The 19,715-nt window shown below is 34.1% G+C and overlaps 3 long non-coding RNA genes across 3 annotated transcripts; 1 reads left to right on the forward strand and 2 right to left on the reverse strand.

Moving 5' to 3' along the window:
* Positions 1–332: 332 nt before the first annotated feature.
* LOC128293933 (uncharacterized) lies at positions 333–2,425 on the reverse strand. The gene is made up of 3 exons (XR_008284090.1): positions 2,202–2,425; positions 1,353–1,438; positions 333–563 (listed from the first exon to the last, which is right to left on the reverse strand). It is a non-coding gene; the product is annotated as an uncharacterized LOC128293933 (long non-coding RNA).
* A 5,771-nt stretch (positions 2,426–8,196) lies between these two features.
* LOC128293942 (uncharacterized) lies at positions 8,197–10,385 on the reverse strand. Its single transcript, XR_008284101.1, has 3 exons — positions 10,187–10,385; positions 9,340–9,425; positions 8,197–8,517 (listed from the first exon to the last, which is right to left on the reverse strand). It is a non-coding gene; the product is annotated as an uncharacterized LOC128293942 (long non-coding RNA).
* Positions 10,386–17,294: 6,909 nt separating this feature from the next.
* LOC128293722 (uncharacterized) lies at positions 17,295–18,986 on the forward strand. The gene is made up of 3 exons (XR_008283905.1): positions 17,295–17,383; positions 17,856–17,940; positions 18,712–18,986. It is a non-coding gene; the product is annotated as an uncharacterized LOC128293722 (long non-coding RNA).
* The last annotated feature ends 729 nt before the right edge of the window (positions 18,987–19,715 follow it).

The raw sequence follows: 19,715 nt of genomic DNA on the forward strand, positions 1-19,715 counted from the left end.
AATTGTTTCTGGATAATTTATAGTAAATTTTCCAAGTCGGAGCAGGGGATCCAGAAACTGTTCTGGCCTTATTTCGCGAAAACCTGAATATCTCTTAAAATACAGCTCATACGGTCGTTTCGTTTCGTCCATATGAAAATAGATTCATCAAGGTTCAATTTCATAATTTATTCACTATTTAATTCTACTTCTACTATTTTTAGTGATTTTTCCATCTCACCTCACTGCTGCTGGCAGCATCTGGTACTAAAGCAAACAATGACTATTTCATAATTCTTCCATGGCCAACTATTTCATCATACATAATACAAACTATGGCCACCTTATCAAAATTAAGGTTTCTAAGGCTCGTGCCTATAGGTTTTAGATTCACACTCAACCGACCACATAGGCCATCTTCGCATGGCTTAAAGTTTACAACCCGAGATTCAACAAACAAAATAGCCTATACATGCCAAATGTTCTCCTAGCTCAACTACGAAGACAATACCAAAAGATTTCCAGCCGGTGTGATGACTTCAACGACGGTTCCGAGCACGCAAAACGATATGAGTCCAAGAGACCTAAAATGGGTGACAAGAAAACACCGAGTGAGTTTATAACTCAGTAAGTCATAAGCATTTCACAACCATCCGTTACTAAAATTATCATAAAATGAAATAATGAAACAAGGCCCATTGTTCCACCCATACCGAACTATACCATAGTTCCTTAGACCTTCGGATCAATCTCATACCAAGTCATACATTTACATTTCATATACTATTCAATAGGATATTTGAAGCAATTTCCATACATCATTTCATTTCCGCAACAATCATGCAATTGAAATCATCACATAGATTTAAAACTTACCGACTCAACTCCGAGCATGAACATAGTATCTATTAGCCACGAACTCAAGGTACTTACTCTTTCCGCTGTCCATACTCAACTCGATGAAGACACACCTCCATATAATTGTTCGATCGGAGATATATATATATAGAGTACGCACACACAAGGCTTAATACTCGATTTCGCACACTTAGTGCCATGTGATTTAAGCCCGCACACATAGTGCCATACCCTTCGAGCTCGCACACCCAAGGTCAGATATTTCCAGCATGCACACTTAGTGCCATATATTTCCAGCATGCACACTTAGTGCCAATCTCACACCGTACACACGTATTGCCCAAGACACTTAGTGCCGAAAGCAAACTTTCTACACATTTCACTATTTCTTTTACATTCAACAATGTCATCATTCCATACACATACATTTTCATTTACATATCATCTCATTAAACACAATTGCATAGATATTATGATCATTTAAAACAATGCCAAATATATGCTTAATGACTTACCTTGTGTTGGGTAAAATGGTTCCAACTCGGCTATTCGATGTTCTTTCCTTTGCTTTTGCTTGATTCTCCCCCTCTAGCTTCTTGAGCTAATCAATAAATTAACTAGTTTAACCGTCTTGCCAAATATTTATACATATATACATGACATCAACAATACTATCATCATTAATTCATCAATTCACAAAGTTTTATTTCACGAACATTTGACCCATTTTTACCCCATATGGCGAATGCTACATTCATTACCCAACTAGCCATTCAACAATTTTCAGCCTCATTACCACCCTTTTTATGTCTAATCGTCTAAATGAGATCACATGCCTAACTATATCCGAATGTGCAACATTAATCTAGCATTTCCATTGCATTTAACACTTAACATTTACCCCATCTAGGCCAAATTTTGCTAGCACACAAGCCTTTGGCCGAATGTCCTTGACCTCTAGTCACCCAAAATTTCTTTGTTCTTTAAAATTCATCCAAGACTACATTCGCACTTCCAACTAATAATTTAGGTGCTCTCAAGCTCATTCACAAGTACTATTATATATCACATTAAGCATTAAACCATTTTGCAACATAAATTTTATAGCATGGCCGAATACTCATGCACATACACACATAACAACAAGAACTCAATGGCACAAAAATCTCCTTTTTGTTAAACATTCGAACTCACTCATCTCCATGCTTTCATCACAACAACATCAAAACACTAATTAGGAAATACAACATTCTTGGCCGAAATTTAACTCACCTAACAACTTAGTTTCGATCCAAGATTCAAGGAAAAATTTGAACCAATCCTCCAAACTATGCATGTATTTTCAAGAGTGGCATAAAACATACCTTCTTGTATCAAAACACCTTAGTCTAGTAAGCTCCCATGGCTGATTTTCTCAAGCTCCCCCCCCTTTCTTCTTAGTACATTCGGCCATGCAAAGAAAAATGAGAGAATGGACACTTTTTTTTTTCTTCTTCTCAAGTCATGGCAATTGTAACAAAATGAGAAAGGATGAACAACAAAATTTTTCTCCTTTCTTTTTCCTCAACTCACGGCAACAAGGGGGGGCATCCACACTTTTTTTTCATCATTTTCCTTTTTTTTCATTTCTTTATTTTCCTTCCATAATGCACTAGGCCAACATGTCTAGGACATGTTTTCTTTGCCCATCATCATGTCATGGCCAGCCACTAACCTTAGGAAATGGGTTATTTGACATGCAACTCCACCCTTGTGTTAACATGCACTAATAAGCCATTTAAAATTAGCATATCATATTTCACCATGTTTTACATTGATCCCTATTTAATAATTTCTCATAAAATTGGTAAAATTAGAGAATGAAACTTCCACATATGCATGCACACACATAGTAAGCATAGAATATAACAATTAATTATTTTTATGACTCGGTTTAGTGGTCCCAAACCACTTTCCGACTAGGGTCAATTTAGGGTCACACAACTCTCCCCACTTAAGAAATTTTCGTCCCAAAATCTTGCCAGAAATAGGCTCGGTATCGCTCTCTCATAGAGTCCTCAAGTTCCCAAGTGGCTTCTTCAATTCGTGTTTATGCCACAACACCTTCACTAATGGGATTTTCTTATTATGCAACTCTTTTACTTGGCAAGATCGAATCGCGAACCGCTCTTCTTCATAACTCAAATTAGGTCAACCTCGACCTCGGATGGAGTAATTACGTGTGTCGGTCGACCTATATCGTCAAGCATCGAGACATGGAAAACGCTAGAATCCTTTCAAGCTCGGGGGTAACATTAATCGATGCGCCATCGGGTCCAACTCGTTCGGATACTTCATACGGACCGATGAACCTCGGACTCAATTTTCCCTTACGGCCAAATCTAAGCACCTTCTTCCGTGGTGAGACTTTGAGAAATACCTTGTCTCCAACCCGATATTCAATGTCTTTCCTTTTCAAATCCAAGATACGACTTTTGGCGATCCGGCGACCTTCAAACTTTCACGAATTACTCGAACTTTCCGCTCGGCATCCTTAATCAAATCAACCTCAAGATTTTACCTTCGTAAGTTCATCGAATAATGGGTACGGCATTTACGATCGTATAAAGCCTCGTAAGGCGCCATCTTAATACTTGATTGAAAGTTATTGTTGTAGCGAATTCAATCAAAGGCAAATATCTTTCCCATGAACCACTAAACTCAAGGATGCAACATCTCAACATATCCTCAAGGATTTGAATTATCCGCTCGGATTGACCATCTGTTTGGGGATGAAAAGTAGTGCTAAAATGCGACTTGGTACCCAAAGCCTCTTGCAATTTCTTCCAAAATCGCGATGTAAATCTTGGGTCTCTATCCGACACGATAGAAACAGTACCCCATGCAATCGAACAATTTGGGAGACGATAATTCGCCAATTTATCGAGCGAAAAATCCGTGCGGACAGGATAAATGAGCGACTTGGTCACCTATCAACAATGACCCAAATCGCATCTTTCTTACTTGCCGACACCGGTAATCCGATATAAAATCCATTGTCACTCGATCCCATTTCCATTCGTGTATCATGATTGGTCAAGTAATCCCGATGGCACTTGATGTTTCGCTTTCACTTGTTGACATATCGACACCTTGAAACAAATTCGAAATGTCTCGTTTCATACCGCCACCAAAATTGGCGTTTGTGTCATTGTACATTTTAGTACTACCGGATGGATTGACATTCGACTCATCGTGAGCCTCGCTCAAAATCATCGAAACAAGTTCGAATTCCTTGAATACATAATCGACCCTTGAACGTCAAGCGGTCATTGTCGTCAATCTGAAATTCGATTCTTCATCCGAAACACATTCGCTCGCTTAGCGACCAATTCAGCGTCGACCTTCCGAGATTCAAGTATTTGATGAATCAATAACGGTTTGGCCTCTAATTCGACTACTAGCACCTCCTCGGGTGAAACAGATAAATGAGCATCCATCGCTCTCAAAACAGACAGTGCCTTGCGACTTAAAGCATCGGCCACCACGTTGGCCTTTCCCGGTGATAATCAATGATGAGTTCATAGTCTTTCAACAACTCAAGCCAACGCCTTTGTCCTGTGTTTAAATCTCTCGAGTCATCAAATATTTTAGACTCTTGTGGTCCGAATAAATATGACACCTTTCTCCAAACAAGTAATGCCGCCATATCTTCAAGGCGAACACTATGGTCGCTAGTTTAAGGTCATGGGTCGGATAGTTTCTCTCATGCGGCTTTAGTTGTCTCGACGCGTAAGCCACAACTCGACCTTCTTGCATCAACACACAACCTAACCCAAGCAAGGATGCGCCATCAGATATGACAAACTCTTTACCGGACTCTACTGTACTAGCACTGGGGCCTCGGTTAAACAAGTTTTTAGTCGATCGAAACTTTCTTGACAAATGTTCAACACTCGAACTTAACATCTTTTTGGAGTAGTTTCGTCATTGGTATAGCTATCATCGAAAAACCTTTCACAAATCGTCGATAGTATCCGCAAGCCCCAAAAGCTCCTAACTTCGGTAACATTCCTTGAGGTTTCCAATCGACTATGGTCGAAATTTTGTTCGGGTCCACCGACACCGATGCGCATACCACGCGCCCCAAAAAGCTAACCTCTCTCAACCAAAATTCACATTCTTGAACTTTGCGTATAATCGCTATCTCGTAAAATTTGCAACACTAGCCTCGGTGTTCAAGATGTTCGGCCATCTCTCGAATAGACCAAAATGTCATCGATAAATACAACTACGAACCGATCCAAGTATGGCCTGAAAATTCTATTCATTAAATCCATAAATACCGTAGGGCATTAGTGAGCCCAAACGGCATCACCAAGAATTCAGAGGACCGTACCTCGCTCTAAAAGCGGTTTTGGTATGTCCGATTCTCGGACCTCAACCGATAGTACCTCGACCTCAAATCTATCTTTGAAAACACCGAGGCTCCCTTTAATTGATCAAACAAATCGTCAATTCGTGGCAACGGATATTTATTCTTTATCGTCACTTTATTCAACCGACGATAGTCGATGCACAATCTCATAGTTCCATCCTTCTTCTTCACAAACAATACCGGTGCGCCCATGGAGAAAAACTCGGTCGAGCGAAACCTCTATCCGTCAATTCTTGCAATTGAACCTTCAATTCCTTTAATTCCGTTAATGCCATACGATACGAGGCTATTGAAATCGGCGTAGTACCGTGTACAACTTCGATGTCAATTCCACTTCTCGAACCAAAGGCAATCCCAGAACTCCTCAAGAAAAATATCTGAATACTCACAAACCACCGGTACCGATTCGAGTTTCCTTTCCGTCTCTTTACTTTCAAACAAATACGCAAGGTATGTTTCACACCCTTTTCACATACCTCCGAGCGGTCATAGAAGATATTATCACCGGCACTCCTTTTGAATCAAGAGACTCGACGGACTACCTCGTTATTTACACTCCTCAAATCAATGGTTTTCCTTTGCAATCCACCATCGCATCATGTACGGTCACCAATCCATACCAAGAATAACATCGAATTCATCAAATGGTAGAAGCATTAGATCGGCCGGAAAACAGGATTCTCGAATTATTAGGGGGCATCTCTTGCACACTTTATCAACGAGTACGTATTGACCCAAAGGGTTTGACACCCGAATTACGAACTCAGTAGACTCAACAGGTAGAGTCTTACTGGATGCTAAGGTTTCACATACATACGAATGAGTAGAGCTGGGGTCAATCAATGCAATCACACTAGTATCACAGAGAGTAAAAGTACCAAGGATAACGTCGGGGAGGATGCCTCCTCTCGTGCGGGATGGCATATGCTCTAGCAGAGCACGGGTCTCGGATCGGACAGCCAGATTAGAGGTTCCTCTCGATTACCACCCCTACCTCCGAAATTCTCGGGGCCTACCTCCACCGTCGCTCCACTAGGTCTTGCACCTTGCGCCTTATTCCTCTCATCTAGCTCCGTGCAATCTCTAATGAAGTGGTCCCTCGAACCGCATCCATAACAGCCCTATTAATGGACTTACCCCAACATTCACCTAGGTGTCGCCTTCCACATTGGGGCATTCAGTTTCTCTTGACGATTATTGCCCACACTAGCTACCGCAGAGCTCGGAGTCCGTCGATGGTTGGGCTCGATGGAAATTCCCGCATCGCCTCGACTTACTAGTGTCCTCCCGAATTTCTTTACTGGTCGAGAACGGAGCTTTACTCACGATCTTTTACGATAATCTCTTGCTTCAAATTCAGCCTTCTTCTTCTCCTTTCCAAGTTCTTCCGCCTTGCGTGCTTGTTCGACTAGTGTTACGAAATCCTTTATCTCAAAAATACCCACTAGCGCCTTTAAATCTTCATTCAATCCTTCTTCAAATCTTTTGCATATAGCAACCTCATCAGCCACACACTCCGAGCATACCGACTAAGTCTTACGAACTCATGTTCGATTCGAGATCTTGTCATACGGCCTTGCTTGAGCTCCAAAAATTCCTTACGCTTCGATCGATGAACCGTTGACTAATATATTTCTTCCAAATTGCTTGAAAGAAATCCCAAGTAACTTGTTCCTTTGGGACTATGGAAATCAAGGTCCTCCACCAATAGTAGGTCGAGTCTCAGAACAAAGATATAGCACACTTAAGACATTCATCGGTGTGCATGATAGTTCATCAAACACTCTAATGGTGTTATCAAGCGAACTCGGCCCTTTCGGCATTATCGGTAACTATGGCCTTAAACTCCTCACCCCACGCTTCCTAATCAAGTCCACAGTGGTTTACTCAGCCTCACAGGGATCAAGAATCGATGGCATTACGGGCTCTTGGGGTGGATTATTTAAATTCGGGAATGGTTGGACAGCCGGATTGGTTCGGGCATATTATGCGACCCACTCATTCATCATGGTGAAGAAGGCTTGTTTCGCCCCTTCATTTTGATTATTCGCGGATGACCGAGGCTCAACAGGCGGTGTCCCTTGCGCAGAGCAGCCGCTACACTTTCAACGCCATCCGCCAAGGGTCTCTACCCGGGTTCCATTGCTAATCAAAACAAAATTTCAACCGTCAAGTCATCACATTATTAAGCACTAACGATTTGGCATGTATAGCTAGATTCACACGCGCTATGGTAGTCCTAGAACCGACTAAACCATAGCTCTGATACCAATTAAATGTAACACCCCAAACCCGTGACCGTCACCGGATTTGACCACGAGGTGTTACCGGGCTTACTTTACTTATTCCTCTCTTGGAATTTTTTTTTTGTTTTCCTTTTTCTGTTCCAGGCAGGCTAGTTAACTGCGTCACTGTCACCTTAAAAATCATATCTCGAGTTCCAGAACTCGAAAATGAGTTCCGTCAATTTTTCCTGAAACTAGACTCATATATCCATCCATGGATTTATTTCTAGAATTTTTGGTCGGGCCAATTGGTACAGTTTATTAGTTAAAGTCACCCCTGTTTCAGGGTTCGACTACACTGACCTTTACGCATTACGACCTGGATATCATCTCGTACAGAGCTCTAATGCTCATGCCGTTTGTTTCTAATGAAACTAGACTCAAAGGGGAATCTATGCATATAAGGCATGACTTCTAATTGTTTCTGGATAATTTATAGTAAATTTTCCAAGTCGGAGCAGGGGATCCAGAAACTGTTCTGGCCTTGTTTCGCGAAAACCTGAATATCTCTTAAAATACAGCTCATACGGTCGTTTCGTTTCGTCCATATGAAAATAGATTCATCAAGGTTCAATTTCATAATTTATTCACTATTTAATTCTACTTCTACTATTTTTAGTGATTTTTCCATCTCACCTCACTGCTGCTGGCAGCATCTGGTACTAAAGCAAACAATGACTATTTCATAATTCTTCCATGGCCAACTATTTCATCATACATAATACAAACTATGGCCACCTTATCAAAATTAAGGTTTCTAAGGCTCGTGCCTATAGGTTTTAGATTCACACTCAACCGACCACATAGGCCATCTTCGCATGGCTTAAAGTTTACAACCCGAGATTCAACAAACAAAATAGCCTATACATGCCAAATGTTCTCCTAGCTCAACTACGAAGACAATACCAAAAGATTTCCAGCCGGTGTGATGACTTCAACGACGGTTCCGAGCACGCAAACGATATGAGTCCAAGAGACCTAAAATGGGTGACAAGAAAACACCGAGTGAGTTTATAACTCAGTAAGTCATAAGCATTTCACAACCATCCGTTACTAAAATTATCATAAAATGAAATAATGAAACAAGGCCCAGCGTTCCAGCCATACCGAACTATACCATAGTTCCTTAGACCTTTCGGATCAATCTCATACCAAGTCATACATTTACATTTCATATACTATTCAATAGGATATTTGAAGCAATTTCCATACATCATTTCATTTCCGCAACAATCATGCAATTGAAATCATCACATAGATTTAAAACTTACCGACTCAACTCCGAGCATGAACATAGTATCTATTAGCCACGAACTCAAGGTACTTACTCTTTCCGCTGTCCATACTCAACTCGATGAAGACACACCTCCATATAATTGTTCGATCGGAGATATATATATATAGAGTACGCACACACGATTGCTTAATACTCGATTTCGCACACTTAGTGCCATGTGATTTAAGCCCGCACACATAGTGCCATACCCTTCGAGCTCGCACACCCAAAGGTCAGATATTTCCAGCATGCACACTTAGTGCCATATATTTCCAGCATGCACACTTAGTGCCATATATTTCCAGCATGCACACTTAGTGCCAATCTCGTCACCGTACACACGTATTGTTCAAGACACTTAGTGCCGAAAGCAAACTTTCTACACATTTCACTATTTCTTTTACATTCAACAATGTCATCATTCCATACACATACATTTTCATTTACATATCATCTCATTAAACACAATTGCATAGATATTATGATCATTTAAAACAATGCCAAATATATGCTTAATGACTTACCTTGTGTTGGGTAAAATGGTTCCAACTCGGCTATTCGATGTTCTTTCCTTTGCTTTTGCTTGATTCTCCCCCTCTAGCTTCTTGAGCTAATCAATAAATTAACTAGTTTAACCGTCTTGCCAAATATTTATACATATATACATGACATCAACAATACTATCATCATTAATTCATCAATTCACAAAGTTTTATTTCACGAACATTTGACCCATTTTTACCCCATATGGCCGAATGCTACATTCATTACCCAACTAGCCATTCAACAATTTTCAGCCTCATTACCACCCTTTTTATGTCTAATCGTCTAAATGAGATCACATGCCTAACTATATCCGAATGTGCAACATTAATCTAGCATTTCCATTGCATTTAACACTTAACATTTACCCCATCTAGGCCAAATTTTGCTAGCACACAAGCCTTTGGCGAATGTCCTTGACCTCTAGTCACCCAAAATTTCTTTGTTCTTTAAAATTCATCCAAGACTACATTCGCACTTCCAACTAATAATTTAGGTGCTCTCAAGCTCATTCACAAGTACTATTATATATCACATTAAGCATTAAACCATTTTGCAACATAAATTTTATAGCATGGCGAATACTCATGCACATACACACATAACAACAAGAACTCAATGGCACAAAAATCTCCTTTTGTTAAACATTCGAACTCACTCATCTCCATGCTTTCATCACAACAACATCAAAACACTAATTAGGAAATACAACATTCTTGGCCGAAATTTAACTCACCTAACAACTTAGTTTCGATCCAAGATTCAAGGAAAAATTTGAACCAATCCTCCAAACTATGCATGTATTTTCAAGAGTGGCATAAAGCATACCTTCTTGTATCAAAACACCTTAGTCTAGTAAGCTCCCATGGCTGATTTTCTCAAGCTCCCCCCCCTTTCTTCTTAGTACATTCGGCCATGCAAAGAAAAATGAGAGAATGGACACTTTTTTTTTCTTCTTCTCAAGTCATGGCAATTGTAACAAAATGAGAAAGGATGAACAACAAAATTTTTCTCCTTTCTTTTTCCTCAACTCACGGCAACAAGGGGGCATCCACACTCTTTTTTTTCATCATTTTCCTTTTTTTCATTTCTTTATTTTCCTTCCATAATGCACTAGGCCAACATGTCTAGGACATGTTTTCTTTGCCCATCATCATGTCATGGCCAGCCACTAACCTTAGGAAATGGGTTATTTGACATGCAACTCCACCCTTGTGTTAACATGCACTAATAAGCCATTTAAAATTAGCATATCATATTTCACCATGTTTTACATTGATCCCTATTTAATAATTTCTCATAAAATTGGTAAAATTAGAGAATGAAACTTCCACATATGCATGCACACACATAGTAAGCATAGAATATAACAATTAATTATTTTTATGACTCGGTTTAGTGGTCCCGAAACCACTTTCCGACTAGGGTCAATTTAGGGCTGTCACACTATTGGTCCTTTCTTAATATAGGTATGGATTGTTGTGGCAAAACAACATATATGTGAAGTGTGAGTTGGCACATACTCTGTTCTTGTTAGTTGTGTCTTGAGCTTGTGGAGTCTAGGGCTTGTCGATATTAAATCGCGAGGTGAGGTGTACTTACAAAATATGAAAATAACAATATTTATAATTTTACAACAAACCAAATTATTGAGCGATAAAAATACTTAACAACGATGACTGAAATGCAATTATAATACTTATCCAATTTAAACAACATTATAAGTGAAATTAATTAATAGTAAGTAGATGTAAAGTTGTGATCAAGACAATTCTTTGATTTTATATCTTCTTGAAATGATATTTGATTATTAACAAAATATCAAAATCAATGTTAATGGGCTTTTTCGAATTTTGTTGAATATAGAGTGAGTATTAACATCATTTTTCAACACATTATTCTATATTTATAAATACAAATATAAATAAATAATGAATTGATAAATATAAATATTGTTATTCAATATATTTAAATAATTATATTGTAAATATTTTTTGTTTAAATATGTAAATAGCTATTAAATTAGAATATTATTTATTTTATAAACACTAGAAACTCTATCACGTGCATATGCATGTGAAAATCACGTATACAATTGATGAGATAATAAAGTGTGCATCATATAATTAAAACATATAAAAATATTAAAATAAAACTTTAATTGAGTGGTAAGTTTAAGATTTTGCTAACTTAATTGGACTGGATTCAAATATCATCATATGTATATTTTATTGATTTTTAAATAAAAAAACTAAAGTACCCTCAAATAATATAATTTATTTTAAATGTGAAGGACATTAAAATAATTTCTCTAATAGAATTGAGACCCGATTGATGGGTGACACCAACTAAGAAAAAAATTACAAAAATAGTAAGTATTTGTATACAACCGATAGAGATAATAAATTTAATATTTTACTAAATCAACTGGGAGAGTTCAAATAACACTATATATATTATATTTTGTTAAAATAAAAAATTAATATATCTTCAAATAATATAATTTATTTTAAATACAAAATAATTTTATAATATTTCACCGAGTTAATACCTCTCGTTACACAAATTTAATGTAAATCTTGAATAGTTAATCATTACAGTTAAAACTAGTGGCTAAAGTAGTTGGTGGTGATGGGTTGATTCTGGAATGTGGGCGGCCTGGCTTGTGTGTCTTACTCGTAAAAGTTGTTTGAGCGTTCAATCGAGAAGAAAAGGAAGTAGTCTGAGCGGACAAAATTTGTTGGCGGGGCAACTTGGGATTGTCCTAAGAACGGGTGGAACCCTAAACCAAACGCAACCAAAAGAACCAAAATCCGATATAGACGTTACGTTAGGCCAAAAAAACCACTCCCTTCGGATACTTGCTTTTCGTGGATTCCAAGACCAACCGGCTGTTATGCCTTGTGGACCTGTCTCTTTCTTCCTCCCATTCTACCCTCATCCCTATTTTCATAAAACTCCTTTATATTATTTTATATTCAAGTCTTTTTGAATTTCATTATCTTACATTTAAACTATTTCTTTGCATCAATCAATAAATTTATTTCAAGTTATAAAATTCAAATTAAAAATATGAGTTACAACGACCGGAAGAAGAAAGATTTCCCTACTTCAAATGTTTTTGTTGCACTCATTCTAGAACAAAATTATCATTTCAAACTAAGAAAAGCAAAGGTCAATTTCAATAATGAGATTTTTCCCGTTATTCCTTTCAATTAACTATGATTATTTATTTAATCAAGAAAAGAATTAGGTTGAAGTCATTAAACAATTAATAAATTTATATTTTGATCATTCTATTTTAAAAAGTTACAAAACAGTCACTAAATTATTCGAAAATTTTTATTTAAGTCAATAGGTTGTTAAAGTCGCTACTATATAGCCTTCTTTGCACCAATCGATAACACTCCTTCCCCATCTCTTCTACAATTCAATTTTTTTATGCACAAATTTGCAAACTAAATTCCAAACAATTTTCTTCTCTGATATTCGACACTAACCGCCGGATTGACTTGGATCTCAGGTATGTTCTTCTTACTTGTTGATGGTATTAAACCACCATACCTATTATTGAACCGTTGCTTAGAGCTCGCTAGTCGAATTTATTTATTTTTTTAAAAAACTTAACAGCCCTATGACTTAAATAAAAACTTTTAAATAATTTAGTGAATTAAATGAAACCTTTTGAATAGTTTAATGATTATTTTCTAACTTTTTTAAGTTAAGTGACCAAACTGTAAAATAATTAATAGTTTAGTGGCCTTGGCATAATTTACCCTATATTTAACTAAGTTCGGTAGTGATTTAAAGTTTATATATATATATATATATATATTGCTTTTTGGTATTTTTTAAGTTTTAGATAATTTCTTTTATTTTAAAAAAATACATTTTCAATTCTTTGGATTTTCAAGAATATTTTATAATTGTTTTGAATTTTCTGAAAATCCACATTTAAATCAATTAAGAAAATTACGTGTGTCGTTATATGATTGGCTTGTTATGACACCTATTAGAAAGCTAGTATATTTTTGTTATTGAGTTATTTTTATAATATTTGTCAAATTTAAATATCATATTGTTTAAAAGTATAAAATTATTATAAAATATTAATAAATTCATTCAATTTTAAAAATATAAATAAATATTTCCAAAATTAAAAGGATTAAGAAAATATTTAAATTTTAAAAATAAAAATATGGGAATTATTTATAAAAACTTTTCTCTTATATATGTTTTTGTAATATTTTCAAAATATTCTGGATATTTATAAATTTTATAGTTTCTTGAGTTTTTGAAAATATTACGTATATTTATCAAAACTTTTAAATTTTTGGAAAATTGTTAGAATTATTTTTATTTTTATTTTTAGATTTTTTTATAAATTTTATGAATTATACATATAATTTTTTTCATTTTTATGAATTTACACGTGATCATGTTTTTCGTATTTGCATTTATTTTTTCACGTACAAAAATATTTAACATCGATTTAATTGTTTTATTTACTTAATTTCGAATAACATAAAGATTAAATTAGGTTTTTTAAATAAAAAATTGATAGGACTAAATTATCCATTATCTTGTAGTTTATTAACAGAAAAGTTACACAGTTTTCAATTGTTGATATTTACAATTAAATTATCTTGTTTATTTTAAAATATATATATAATTTTTATCCTTGAACTTAGTAATTAAGTCCACTTTCATACTTATACGTTTTTTAGTCCACTTTGATCATTAAACTAGGCAACTAAATTCATTTTAGTTCCTAAACTTAAATTTTATCAATATTTGATGATGTAAATAGTGTTCTGAAACAAGACTAAACCAGATGGGATAGATTAAGAACTGATTGGCATAACGAACCGAACAAATGGATTAAACATATTGATTTAGAAGCTACTTGAAATTGGTAAAAATAAAAAAATCGAGACAAAAATCAATAGTTGAACAGATTGAATTGGTTTAATAAGATATTTTAATTTTAAATTCTTTTTCAAATTTCTATTAAATTTTAATTTTTTATTTAATTATTGCTAGTCCGGCGATCGAACTGATTGAATCGAAAACCTGTGATTTGACATATTTAACCACCGATCTAATTATTAAAACACTAAATGTGGCACTTTAAAATTATTTTATATCATCAAGCTTTTATAATTTTCAAGTTTAATGAACAAAATGAATCTATTTATTAAATTCAAATTCCAGTTAAAAAATTAAAATATTTGTTAATGTTAAGTAATTATTGTAAAATAATGAAATGTAAGTAATATATGGAAAGGGAGTGGTTTAGTTTTGGCACAATAATAAGATTTCAAATGTTTCAAAGATTTGGTAAAAGGATTTCCTTTAACTCTACAAAGAAGAGAGAGATGTCCGTTTTGATTTTGCTTTTTCAAGGTCAACTTGTTGTAATTGAGTTTTTTCGTCAAAGTGGAAAACTTTTCATTTTAGCCAGCTTGGCAACTAGCGTTACATTCTTCATAATTCCACGCGCCTATATGTCGAGTGGGCCCAATTGTTGTTTCGGGTCAACCCTTTAATTGAAGCAAATCCAATGTCCCCTTCTTTTAAAAATAAAAAATAACAAAATTATTATATTTCACAAATAAAATTAAGAGATTTTATTATCAATGTATTTCACAAATTATTCTCATACAAAAATTTTAATTTTTTAACTTTATATATATATATTAGATTCTTTTAGAAATTAAAAAAGATAAATTTTGAAATTTTTATAAATTTTTGAAATTTTTGTAATTTTTGTTGAGAAAGAGATTAATTTACTCATTTTCAAATTTGACAAGGACCAAAAGGATATTTACACTAATTTGTCATTCGAATTATTAGAGTTATTGAGATTGTAAAATTCAACTCGATTCGAACTCAAAACTCGAATTATTTATTCTAATTGACTTGAATAATTTGAATAACTCAATTCGATTAACTTGAAATTCAAATATTTTTTATTTTTTTTGGAATCGAATCAAATTTTGCTTACACCTAAAACTACTTATAATCCCTCCCTAACCCTTAAATAGGAGGATAATATGCTTCAACGCGCTCAAACCCACATTCTTCTACACTAACAATAATATTGATGCCAAAATAATTGAAAGATTTCATCAAAAAAGAAGATGAAGAAATTAATCCAAAGATTCCAATTTGGAGAAAAGATTTAAAACTTTAATAATAAAAATAATTCCTACTAATATACTACCTTATTATAAATAACATTTACACATTATAAATATTATAAATTTTATAATAAATGTATGCTCATAAAAACTACATATATAGAACACAACATATAATAAATAATGTATAAAGTATGCATAAATAACATTATTAATATATACAATTGATGGTGGTGAAAAAATGTGTATAGTAAAATTAAAATGAAATTTTGGTCTAATGGTAAATTTAAATTTTTACCAATGTTATTGGCGAGATTTAAATCCTCCATATGCATGTTTTTATTTTTTTAAATAAAAGGATTAAAAGATCATCAAATAACATAATTTATTTTAATTATGAAAAGATATTTTCATAATTTTTAATCGAATTGATGTCCAATTGACTTGTAATATTAACTTAATTAAAGACCTAAATGATAGTATACATCATTAATCTATGCTATTACGCATTTTAACATCCAATAAAAGGATTTTTTAAATAAAAATATAAATCTTAAATTTGAATCATTTATTATTTTAACAAAAAAACTTTTATATTGGATGAGATTGTATTATAATTTTTTAAAAAATCAATCTTGTACTATTTCATAGTAAATTTTATAAATCCATAAAAATTATCAAAATTTTTATATTAATAAAAATAATTATAAAAATAGGTGGAAAACAAATTATTTACTAAAATGAATTATTTTGAATAATAAAAATAGTGTTGTCAACCTATCATGTAACATCACCTATAAAATAATATTTTAAATTAAAAGGAGTAACGTCAAAATGTCACGCGAGTAGCCCTTTTTCACCACTTGTTTTTTAATTTTATATATTTTAGTTTTATAATTTTAGTCATTTGTAGGGTGGTTGTGATATGATTTTGAGTTTCATACCTCTATTTAATGAAAATTATAAATTAATTTTTTATTTTAATTTATCATAATTTGATACTTATATGTTTCAATTTAAAAGTTAGTTAAATTATCTAATACTATTAAATTCGATCATCAAATTATTTACCTCAAGATCAATTGTTTATCGAATTCATTTGCTGAGAAATAAAAAATTATCAATTCAACTGTTTATATGTGGCTAATTAGAAAACTTTGAGAAGTTCATGTTTTATGTTTTCTCATGTTCTAATTATTTTTCTATATCATAAATGTTTTCTATAATCATACAATGTCTAGTAATGCTAAGTTTGTTTTAAAGGTCTAATTATAAATTTTTATCTCTTTACATTATAAAAATTGAAAACTAATTTCTTTACTTTTATTTGTTAAAATTTAATCCTCTTATTTTATTAAAACTAATCCAATTGTTGACAAAAACATATAAACTTAAATCATTGATTCTTTGTAACAGCCCGATTTTGGGGCTAGTCGGAATAGTGATTTTAGAACCACTAAACCGAGGTCGAGGAAATTATTTTTTAAAATATTATTTTATGTATTGTAGCGTAATTAGATAAGTACATGAAAATTTTGAAGAATTAATTTTAGCGATTGCTTGCCTAATTGTGAAGAAGGACTAAATCGCATAAAGTGCAAAAGTCCTATTTTGTTAGATAAGAGTGTCAATTAGCTAAAGAAACTAAATTGAGGGCCTTAAAGAGCAATTAGACCCTTATAAAATAGGGTGGTCGGCCATAAGGGGGACAAATTGATGGGAAAGTCAACATTAGGTGGTGTTTTGGTCACCAATTTTGACTAGTTTTAAATAAAATAAAACAAAAAGGCTTCATTTTTTTATTTCTTCTTCTTCAACCGATTTTCTCCCAAGAAATGGTCATGGAAGCTTGAAAAATTTCAGCAACTTTAAGCCTTCATAGGTAAGTGTTTCTAATGAGATTTCTTGAAGATTTTTACATTTTTAAGATTCTTGTGTCATGACCTTTCTAATAAATGAACTATTTTACAAGATGAACAAGAGTTTAGGGTTTTTCCATGAGAGCATTTAGGTTGTTTTCTGAAATTTTATAGAAGAATATGATCCTTTAGTGAGTAATAAACAACTTTTGTGAAGGGGTTTCTCATGAAAACCCTAATAGGTACTATTATACATGAGTTGTAAAATAGATGATAAATGTGTGAAATAGTGGAAATGGTGAATTATTATAAGAGTAAAAAGGGTTCGGCTAGGCTTATAGTATGAACAAATTCGATAAAAATTGATTTTCAAGCATAGGGGTAAAATGGTCATTTTGTGAAAGTCTAGGGGCAAAATAGTCATTTTGCCTAATTATGAACTTTCGGGCATCTAAATTGATATGCTGATGAAATAAATGAATTTTATTAATTTAGATCAAGAGAAACGTGATTCGGGGCTTGATCGGGGTAAGAATAAAGTTTACGGGGATTAAGCTCGTCTTCATCATTTTGTATTGAGGTACGTACATATGTAAATAATGTGTTATTGAAGCTCACTTTGGTATATTTTAGTAATATACATTTCTAATTAGCTTATTGTTGTTACGTATTTAAATTCTAATTGTTTCCATGAATGTTTAAATGACATGTTGTGTGAGTAAATTACAATGTGCGTAAATGCGATGCTATTCGATTAGATATGAAGTCCCGTCAAACCTTAGACATAGCATACGATACAAAGGGGCATGTTATGAAAATTATGTGGTCTGAACTCATGAGTTAAGTCTGAGTTCATGAGATAAATGTTATAGGTAACGTGGGTCAGGGTACTGACTTTGTGTACAGACCCCTAAGTGGCTCAATGAGCATACATTACATGATAGCTATGGGGTTCAAGTACTGACTTAATAAAAAGGCTCGTGAGTAGCTCAAATGTGAGCGCTTCATAGCACGAGGTAGCCCTGATTTCTTATATGGCAATTTAGACGCAAATTCCTCGCATATCCTTATGTATTTCGAGAGTTCAACTGGTAACCCGAAGATTTAGTTGGTGAATACTTTGATGAGGTATGTATACAGAACTCATGGTTAAGACCTGAGTAGAGGACTAGGCGTATTAAGTATACATGAATGAAAAGAAGAATAAGGTAGAGATGTTAAGTGATTTATATCTTTTAAGCATGACAAGTTGTCGTTGGATGAATATGATTTTCTTATAATTACACTTTATTTGCATATATATACTTACTAAGCTCCCACGCTTACCTTTCTTTCTTTTCTTTCCTTATAGTGCTGCCAAGCTAGCATCGGGGATCCAATGACATCAAAAGCTTCAATCACAATATCACTCAATATCTTGGTATAGCTAGTTTCATTGTTATGTTTTCTAGCATGTATAGGGACTCGAGTCGTTGTTTAGTGTTTTGTTAGTTAGCCATAATATTTTGGCTAATATGATGAATATGATACTTATTTTGTATAAGGGCATGGATGTTGGTCAATACCCCTTTTGATTTATAAATAGAATATGATTTTTTCATGGATGAGTAAATTACATAAATGAAATGTTGTCCATTGTGGTTATTTTGGCTATTTGATGTGCCCTTATGTTAGCATAGAGTGATTTTTGTACAGGTTACATAAGTAAGGGTGACAAAAAGTGTAACACCCCAAAACCCGAGACCATCGCCGGTGTCGGACCCGAGGGTTAACAAACCAAGTTCACATGTTTTTGCCCACCAATTTGACATTTCCAGTCAGGCTGGAAAACTGCGTCACTGTCGCCTTAAAAATCATATCTCGAGTTTCAAAACTCGGAAACTGGTTTCGTAAATTTTCCCTGAATTTAGACTCATATATCCATCCATGGATTTATTTCTAGGATTTTGGTCGGGCCAATTGGTACAGTTTATTAGTTAAAGTTACCCCTGTTACAGGGATCGACTGCTCCGACCTTCGCGCGGTATAACTTGAATATCTCTCTGTACAGGGCTTTAATTCTGGTGTCGTTTGTTTCTAATGAAACTAGACTCAAAATGGAATCTGTACATATAAGATATATCTCCTAATTCTTTTGGATAATTTATAGTGAATTTTTAAAGTTGCGACAGGGAACCCAGAAACCATTCTGGCCCTGTCTCACAATAGCTTTAATATCTCTTAACCTGTAACTCCTATGACCGTTTCATTTCTTCCATATGAAAATAGACTCATCAAGGTTCATTTACATAGCTTATTCACTATCTAATTCCATTCCTATGAATTTTGGTGATTTTTCACATTCACGCCACTGCA

This window comes from Gossypium arboreum, chromosome 6 (genome assembly GCF_025698485.1).
Source record: "Gossypium arboreum isolate Shixiya-1 chromosome 6, ASM2569848v2, whole genome shotgun sequence".
In the NCBI taxonomy this organism is placed as follows: Eukaryota; Viridiplantae; Streptophyta; class Magnoliopsida; order Malvales; family Malvaceae; genus Gossypium; species Gossypium arboreum.